The following is a 9,435-nucleotide window of genomic DNA, read 5'->3' as shown; positions in this document are numbered from 1 at the left end:
CTTGCCGTGATTAGGGACTATTTTCTTTATAAATTCCATTTGTGCCCGAACATTGTAGCCTCGATTCATACGGGTATTGAGTTGTCATTTATTCTCTATTAGTTTGAGTTGTCAGTATTATTGAAATTAAAAGAAAAATAAATATTAATATCACTATGAGGGTTACTATCTAAAAGTTGGCGAATAGGTTAAACCTTCGATCAAGCACGTGCTCTACTAAAAGCACGAGTTAACAAGGAGGCATTAATTTAATTTTTCTTTATTCATATTGAAATTACTGTAATAATAATTAATAAAACAAATTAATTTAAAATCGTTCGTCGTCCCGACATGTAACCTATAATGGCCACGTGGACTCCCCTCCACAAACGAAATGCCTAATTTGCCAGTCGATCGAGTGAAAAATGGCGTCTACTTTGAACTGTTCGTCAAAACACTGGGTGTAATAAGGCCAGTTTCAGTCCGATTTTTAACCAAATCAAATTGTTTTGTTTAAAATAAATTTCGCATTTGATTATAAACGGCCTGTTATACACGGGCCTTCTGGATATAGCTTTGTTATTTTTCCGGAAATTCCGTTAAATAATTTCGGGTAATTAATCCGTTTTTCTAGTATATGATGACGTGCGTTTTGGTCTGGGTCTGCATGTCGTGGAATGGTGTTAGAAAACTAATTTCGATCGAAGCTATTATGCATGCAGACCGTTACGTTGCCTTCTCGATCTCGGTCACTGACTCTGTTTTAATGATGCGATATATTAAAAAATAATATGCTCATGATATGCGCTTCTATTTACAGTTGAACATGAAAAACTTTCGTTGCAACGAAATTTCGGAGAATTAAAGGCTAAAGAGTATGGAAAAATAACCCTTTGCGGTCACAAAGTTGCACTTACCCCACGCGTGGATCATTCAGAATTTTCAAGCATATCAATTTCGACCATTTTGTTCGGAACATTTAAGATATGTATCCATAAATAAAAGTATCCTATTTGCAAGTAAAAGGTGGCTGGGTATTCAATCGTGGAACTCCGAACAAAAACGTCAGAAATTACGTTTTTTTCATAGTTTATATTAATTATACACCTTTTGAAACCGGTGGGCAATGATTCGGCCCTGAAAATTAAACACCATAGGTATTTATGGAAAAACTGATCCACGGTTGGGAAAAACATACACGCGTTTTCTTCAAGAGGAAGTCAAGAATTACAAATAATGACTAAATTTCCACATAAGACCGAAAATATGGGATAATAAATAGAAAATTCTTCCGTACAGACGAAATTTGATAAGAATAAAGCGTTATTATATTAAGACATGAACGACCACGTGGCCAGATTGCATTTAAATTTCGCGGGTCGACAGTGGTCCCGCGATCAAGTTTTCAACTTCGAACGTCGACAATGCCACGATCTAGGCAACCGGTGGTGGGGTAGGGATAGCTTCGGCTTTCCTCAGTGGTCGCCCGGCGGCCACTCCGTGCACATCGTCTCCCGTCAACTGGACAGTTCGAGATTATTACTTATTCTCCATTCCCGGGTATGTTGAGAAATTATTGCTGAATCTCCATTCTTATGAATGTTGAGTTATATTTATGTTTCATCGTCGAGCGATGCTTGCGGAAATTATATATGTCTGTATTTTGACTGATTATATTAATCTCCATTTGTAAGAATGTTGAGCCGTTATTACTGAAAATCCATCGATAGATATGATAAATGGTGGAATGAGTTTGTTGATAATCTTTATAAAAAGATAGTTCCTACCCACAATTACGACTACTACTTACTAGCCGTGATTAGGAACTATTTTCTTTCTACATTCCATTTGTGCCCGAACATTGTAGCCTCGATTCATTCGGGTGTTGAGTTGTCAATTATTCTCTATTAGTTTGAGTTGTGAGTATTATTGAAATTAAAAGAAAAGTAAATATTAATGACATTACGAGGCTTACTATATAAAAGTTGGCGAATAGATTAAACCTTCGATCAAGCACNGGTCAGACAGCTTTTAAATTTCGCGGGTCGACAGTGGTCCCGCGATCAAGTTTTCAACTTCGTACGTCGACAGTGCCACGATCTAGGCAACCGGTGGTGGGGTAGGGATAGCCTCGGCTTTCCTCAGTTATCGCCCGGCGGCCACACGGTTAACATCGTCTCTCGTCGACTGAACAGTTCGAGATTATTACTTATTCTCCATTCCCGGGAATGTTGAGAAATTATTGCTGAATCTCCATTCTTATGAATGTTGAGTTTTATTTATGTTTCCTCGTCGAGCGATACCTGCGGAAATTATATTTGTCTGTATTTTGACTGTTTATATTAATCTCCATTCCTGGGAATGTTGAGACTTTATATCTACACATCTATTGCATAATGCGAAATTATTACTGAAATTGCATTCGTCGTTATATTTACATATTATGCAAGTTCCGTGCGTTGGAATTTTATATGTTGAGATATATATGCTATATTCGTCGTCCCGACACATAACCTATAACGGCCACGTGGGCTCCCTTCCACAAACAAAATGCCTAATTTGCCAGTCGATCTAGTGAAAAAAATGGCGTCTACTTTGTACTATTCATCAAAATACTGAGCGTAAACAAGGCCAGTTTCATTTAAATATTACACCAAACAAAATCGTTGCAGTTGAAGCTGTTTTTGTCGCAACTTTTATAATTTAGAATCTGTGAACAAACGTTATAGCGTAACTAAATAAATAACCCTTAAACTAAACCCTTTGAGGCCATTGTGATAGCTGGTAGTCGGAATCCAAGTTGGATACATTCGATGCAAGAAATAAATGCATTGGAGTAATGAAGCATGAATATAAGCAATGAATTGGAGCAAAGTCCATGACAACAATGCCCACTTTCTAATTTCATGGTCGGATACATTAATGCAGAATCAGTGCGTTAATGTTGATTATACCCAAATGCCCTTAGTATCAATTGAAATCGTATTTCCTCGTAAATTTGACTTAGCGTGTAAGATCTATTCATTGATGCAGTTTTTACAACATGTTTTTGTATTTTTTAATAAAAAACCCAGATATGTTCAATACTATCAATCGTCAGGCCTTTTTGATGCCTGAGAGATTAACAAGGTATAAACGTACATATTGACATTGGAAGAAATTTATGTAAATTGATTTACACGAGTCACGCAATTTGTCCCTGTCTGTTTGGACTGTTTGAAGACAAAAATTAGTGAACAGAACGTGTAAACTAACAAACTAAACCGTGTAAAAATCATAGAGCAGTGTCATTTTACACATGCTACATAAACATTGTTCTGTGTTTCATCATATGTAGTAAGGAAGTATCATTTCTAAAAAAAAGAAAATGAGTCAAATTCATTTAGTAAAGATGATTAAGTTAAGTATTAATTACCTTACATGTTACATATTTACAATAAATATGTAACATGTAAAATTACCGTTAAATACATAAAAATTACCGTTTCCTCAACAATAGAAGAAATAGCGCTGTTTTTTTATTACAAACATTTTTATTACTAATATACATTTACATTTTTAAAAAATGGCATCGGGCTCGCAGATCCTATAATTGCAAGAACATTTTTCCGTTTCCTGGGTGCCAGCAGTGCGCTTGCCATAAAGTTAGTAAGCCAAAGTCAGTCTACGCAACCCTCTTATTTACCAGTTGTTGATGAGCTGTATTATCGTTAAAGCTGGCTCGTGCAGTTGTGAGCGAAAAAAGAATTATGATGCAGGAGGGTTGCTTTCGTTGACAACTTGCACTATCAGTGATTGTGGGATTGCTCAGCGTGTCAGTTTAATCCGATAGAGGACCTGGTTACATTATGGGTGGTTGTTTGGAAGATGGAAGCATTGTCGAAGTTGTGGTGGCTGCCAGTATCCGCCTGGTTGAAAGTTAGTAAGCCAGGCAGTCACCACAATTTCTTATCTGCATTACAATTATAAATATTATCGTTTTAGTAACGTACCTTTTGACTTATTGTGAAGTTTATTTTTATTAAAGAGTTTGTCAACCAAACGTATTAGTTTATATTAACATTTTAAATATTTTTTAGTGCCCAAACTCACAATTTACGTGATTTCGCTGGCTCTTTAGCAGAGAACTATAAGATATTGAGGGATGCGAGTGAACAGGGTTAAGTGGAAATTATTAATTAACCCATCCATTCCTGATTTTTGGATTTTACAATTAAAGAATTAGATTATTAAGATAACGCCCGTGATGAACGTTAGTCCACATTTCTACATTAAAGTTAGAGATAATTTTTTAACAACTGAGCCTATGAGTGCTATCTGTTGAAAGGACGTGGTTGTTCGTGTCCTTATCGCAATGCAATGAGTTACTTGTGTTGACAGGTTGCTCAATTAATGATTTCTCATCGACAATCTGGTGTCAGCCGATTGTGAGCTCTTGCTCCTCATATAAAAAGCTTTGTCTGCTATTTCAAAGGCGGAAGCATGACGGAGATGTGGTGACTGCCAGTGGTGTGCTTAGTTAAGTTTGTAAGTCACAGGCAGTCACTATTAATCTCTTATCTAAAATTAAAATTAATGAATGCTTTTATGGTAAATGATCCTTTAACGCAAGATTCCTATTGTGAATACTTCTTCAATTTTACATTGCATATAACTTTTTAAACCCTCACCATTTTTAGAAAGACCATGACGTACGTGCGACTCGTATTTGCCACAAACGTTTCTGGGTTCGAATCCCGGCGCAGCCCATTGAATTTCAATTGATCGTAATTATAAAAAAGTATTGTAAAGTGGTTCTGTCCTCCAGTTTGTTGGACGCTAACCCTCATGCATGACAAGAATTACTTTACTTTTACTTTCTTAACCCAAATTAATGAAAAATTATGTACATACACCCAAAAAAGACAGCAAAATATTTACTTCTTAATAAAAAGTTAACCAAGCCAAATTTTATATAAACAGATTTTGTAGTAAAACATATTTCAATTTATATTGATTACATTGTTGGGATTGATCCAAAATTTTAACGATCTTTAAACTGGTTTTAGCGTTTCAAATGCTGGGGCATAAATGTACTAGAAGCTTTCTTTCTATATGCAGGAACAGGTATAAATCTCCTTTGCTCCTAGCAGTACCTTCTTCAGATTAGTTGGAATCTAATATACAGGGTGTCGATTTACTAATGCCCCTTGGTATTTTCAACTTAGACCGTTTTAACAAACGTTTCAAACATTGATATAATTACATTTTGCAACTCTCAGATTCGTTCGCCCTTAAGTAAAATAGACTAAAACAATCATTCAGAGAAATACCAAAAATAACGCGTTAAATCATAGTCTGCAGCAAAAAAGGCAAAAATGGTTTAACACAATATCAGAAACATTTATTTGTTTTTCTCATTTTGCAAATATTTAGTTACGAAAATCAACGTAAATTTAAAATGAAAAGAAAGTGATAACGAGAAAATCATCTTTTTCCCAGTTCAAGAAGGCCGACTGACGTTTTGCCACAACCCATTCTTCCCATAACCGCCGGTTCCACCGTGCAGAATGCACGCCTTTTTTCATTTGTCTTTTAAAAAAATCTGTCCTTTGCCTTGTCTTGATGTTTCTCAAGGTTGGGGGACTATTCCGGAAGAGTCTCGATCCCACAATCTCTATATATGTGTGGGCAAAGACCTCGTCGGGCAATCGTTATCGTCGGGGATCGTTATCCAGTAATGCCAAGAGGCTCATAGTTTCCAAAAGTAATGGTTATACGAAGTGGGTCAAGTGCACCACTACATGACTGTTAAGAAGATTGTGTTTATTTTAACCTAATCTTCTTTGCTATAACATACCAAATCCTGCTCTTTTACTTGTTTTTTCATGGTTATTCATATAGATGTATTACTTTTCTTTTTCGACTTTAAACTTTTAAACAAAAAGTGTCTATAGGATATACAAACTTCTGGAAATACCATGGTGCATCCACAAGGATTGCTTTTTCAAGAAGTTTGTTTTTCCTCTTTTACGAGTATGAACAGACGAGGAGTCTCATTATAAAAGTATTGTACTTACTATCTAATTGCCAAAAAGTTGCGACATATAAATAAATTCAATCGAGTATAATTTTACCTCACTCTTTTCAAGAATTCTAAGTCATGAAAAATTCATCAGCTAATTTACTTTAAATCCTACTAGTGTTAAATTTGTATAACTGCTAAATCTCTCTTTAACACTTGAGATGGCAAGTTTAACGGCTGGTTTTACATTGTTCTTGTCGTAAACCAAGGATAAACTTATTACTGTTCACAAAGAGGTTAATTAATTTGGTTTGACCTAGCGCTTTTCTTCGTCCTTATGGTCCTTTTCTCCCCTAGTCCTTTACATTTAACACTACTGCATGCTGGACTTAGCACTGCTACGACTTAATCCTCCTGAGGGCAAACATCAGTTGAGATCCTTGCGCTTTAATCCATTATAACCTTCGCGAAAGAGTTTTTAAGTAAATTTATTACTGGGAATTAATCCTTTTATCTTCCACGGTTCACCACGTGTCGTTACGACTGTGGAAAAAAGAAACATCTACAATTATTCCTGCTATGTTGAAACTGTTACAACTCGTTATATATTAAATCCACGAACAAAGATTGCAGATATGCTGATAAAGGCGATTGTGGTAGCCGATAGTCGGAATCACAATCGTCAGACCTTCTATGCGATAATGCATTAGAAGCAGCATAGGCAGCAGGCTGGTTAAATTATTGAGGTTCGTTCCATTGAAATTTGCGTTCATTCTTTTCTGTTGACAAGTTTTTACTAGAAATTGATGATCTTGATGTAAATAAGCCAGGTGGAAAAGGGCAGACCAACCGAGTTTCGATTGGAGCGAAGTCCACCAATACATAGCCCATCTTCTAATTTCAAGTCTTACATATTTGAAACTAATCTTTGACAACTTGCACCATCAGTGATTGTTCAATTAATGGACGAGTCTAATTCAATCCGGTAGAGGGCCTTTACATGATGGGTTGCTGTTTCAAAGGCGGAAGCATTGTCGAAGTTGTGGTGGCTGCCAGTATGCGCCTGGTTGAAAGTTAGTAAGCCACAGGCTGTCACCACAATCTCTTATCTACATTACAATTATAAATATTATTGTTTTAGTAACTTACCATTTGACTTTTTTTATTGCAAAAGTATGTAATTCAGACGGATCAGTTTATATAAACTGTTTATTTTTTGTGCTCACTCACAATTTACGTGATTTCACTAGCTCCTTAGATTGGTAAGATTATGCGTGTCAGTCGACAGGGTTAAATGGGAATTATTAATTAACCCATACATTTCTGATTTTGGCTTTTATGCATAAAGAACTGGACGATTTGTAAGACAAAGCAACGCCTGAGATGAAAGTTAGTCCACATTTGATGCTTATTTGCCCAATACATTTAAGTGTTTAAGCGCGTATAGCGTCATTAACAACATGATAAAAAGATAAATATGTTTTTTACAATACTCCGTACTTCATGCTATCCCATTATGTAATACTTCGTGAGATTTTTAAGGGGATTAAAACGGATAGATTCTTGCAATCACTTACCGCATTCAATCTGATTTTTTCGCTTTTCTAAGTTTAGAAATTGCACTCAGTCTGAATACAATGCTTGAGCTACAATTCATCATAACTGCATTGAACCAAAATCCATGTAATGCCAAATACGGATAAAAATCAAACAGGTCAATTAGACATTTGGTGGCTAGTTATAAGATTTGGCCGACAGAAGAAAGTGTCTAGGTGGGTGTGGGTTTCAAAAGAACGGAAACCTATTTCCGGCCAATTACCGTCTTGGTTGAAGGGTTGAAAATCGGACCCTTTTACACGCTCACCCTCACAATTGAATCTTGTTCAATCGTGAAATAGTCCACATGTTCCCTCTACTCGACTACAAGACATAACTGCTCAATGATATTTTTTTTGTCTAGTAAATTTGTTTGTCCTTTGTTTATACATATGGAATACAAACATTTACATAAATTGTTCCGGTATTAAAGTTATAATAAAATTGTCCATTCTGGACTCCGTGATTACCTTTGTCCAGAAATGATACGGACAGATAAGAGAGGGCAAAACATTAGTAGAAGAAAACGAAAAGGCGAGTTCATTTCTTCCAACAAGCGAAGAAACCCGCGGTAGTCCTTTTTTTAAGAAATAATTTATCTTGGTACAAAGAGGGCTTAAAGAGAGATTAAATAAATAAGACAAAAAATACTAATAAATAATTGTATTCAATTCAGTAAATTCATAAATTGAGAGATTTCCTATTGAGGTGGTAATGAACTTGTATTGTAGATGGTTTGGTCGTTTCTTGATCATTTTGGCGTCAGAAACGGCCAAACTTCAAAATCATCAACAGTAAGAAAAGATAAAGAAAACGTATATATAAATAAATGGGTTTGCATTTATTTACAATAAATTATAACTCTTTCAAAAATAATTTACTTATTTAAAAATTTCCTTTCCTAAGTCCATAAATACGTTTACAATAGTAAAGACATTTTATTTTCGTTGGATAAATTCAAAATGTAAAATTGATATATTTTACTTTTTTGAACTATATTTGTCCTATAGTATATTTCTATGGCGTTCGAAAAAGGTAAAAATAGGAACGTTACAAATTACCTAATTATTAATAATAATGATAACGGTAATTCAACTAAAATTAAATAATGTCCTTTATATTCAGGCACGAAAGCCACATCGTAAACGACCGAACTACCATAATCAATAAGAGATAGGAAAGATGTGTAAACGTTGATAATGGTAAATGATAAAATAACCTAGTTTTAAAAAAGTTTAATAATCCATTCTTAAGTCCATAAATATGTTTACAATAGCAAACGGCAATTCCCCTCCCCGTACTCAATATATAAAATTGATCTATTTTATCTTTTTCAAACATATTTATTTATACATAAAGTTATAGATAAAGTTTGGAATTAATATTTGTGTTCCACACTCTCCTTTATTTAAGTAAACCAGCTTTGATTGGAAATTAGCAAACCCTTATTTACCTAATTATTAATAATAATAGCAACTGTAATCAGAGTGTTTTATTAAATTACATTGAAAGGATACCAATAATCCAATTTCACTTTGGCCCATCTGCCAATTTGACAATTACAATTAAACGAAGATTTTTATTCCTAAATTTTTTAAAAGTTAAATTATTCTGTTAGGAATGGCCTGTATTTATAGGCGCGCAAGGCCTATGATACAGGTTATTCCATCTGACATACACATTCAGATTTTTTCGACAGTTAATTAAGCTTTACGAGGCCATCAGTAAAAATCCATGTAGCGCATAGTCCAATAAAAGTGCACAATTTTTTCTACTGTTTTTGAAATAAACTTTAATAAACGTTAAAAATGAAAACTCGGTTGAATATAAGGTACCGAAATAGTTTTGGATTGATC

General features: G+C 34.8%; 1 protein-coding gene across 1 annotated transcript in view; it reads left to right on the top strand.

Moving 5' to 3' along the window:
- Positions 1-954: 954 nt before the first annotated feature.
- The window catches only part of LOC106672728 (UDP-glucose 4-epimerase-like), a 28,282-nt gene continuing 19,801 nt past the window's right edge, over positions 955-9,435 (top strand). Inside the window, exon 1 of the mRNA XM_014404378.2 lies at positions 955-1,539. The gene's annotated coding sequence lies outside the window, so the exon portion shown is untranslated. The remainder of the gene's footprint in view (positions 1,540-9,435) is intronic.

The sequence above is a fragment of the Cimex lectularius genome, unplaced genomic scaffold (genome assembly GCF_000648675.2).
Source record: "Cimex lectularius strain Harlan isolate CLEC.00 unplaced genomic scaffold, Clec_2.1 scaffold370, whole genome shotgun sequence".
NCBI classification, from domain to species: Eukaryota; Metazoa; Arthropoda; class Insecta; order Hemiptera; family Cimicidae; genus Cimex; species Cimex lectularius.
This window is presented reverse-complemented; position numbering and strand designations above follow the sequence as displayed.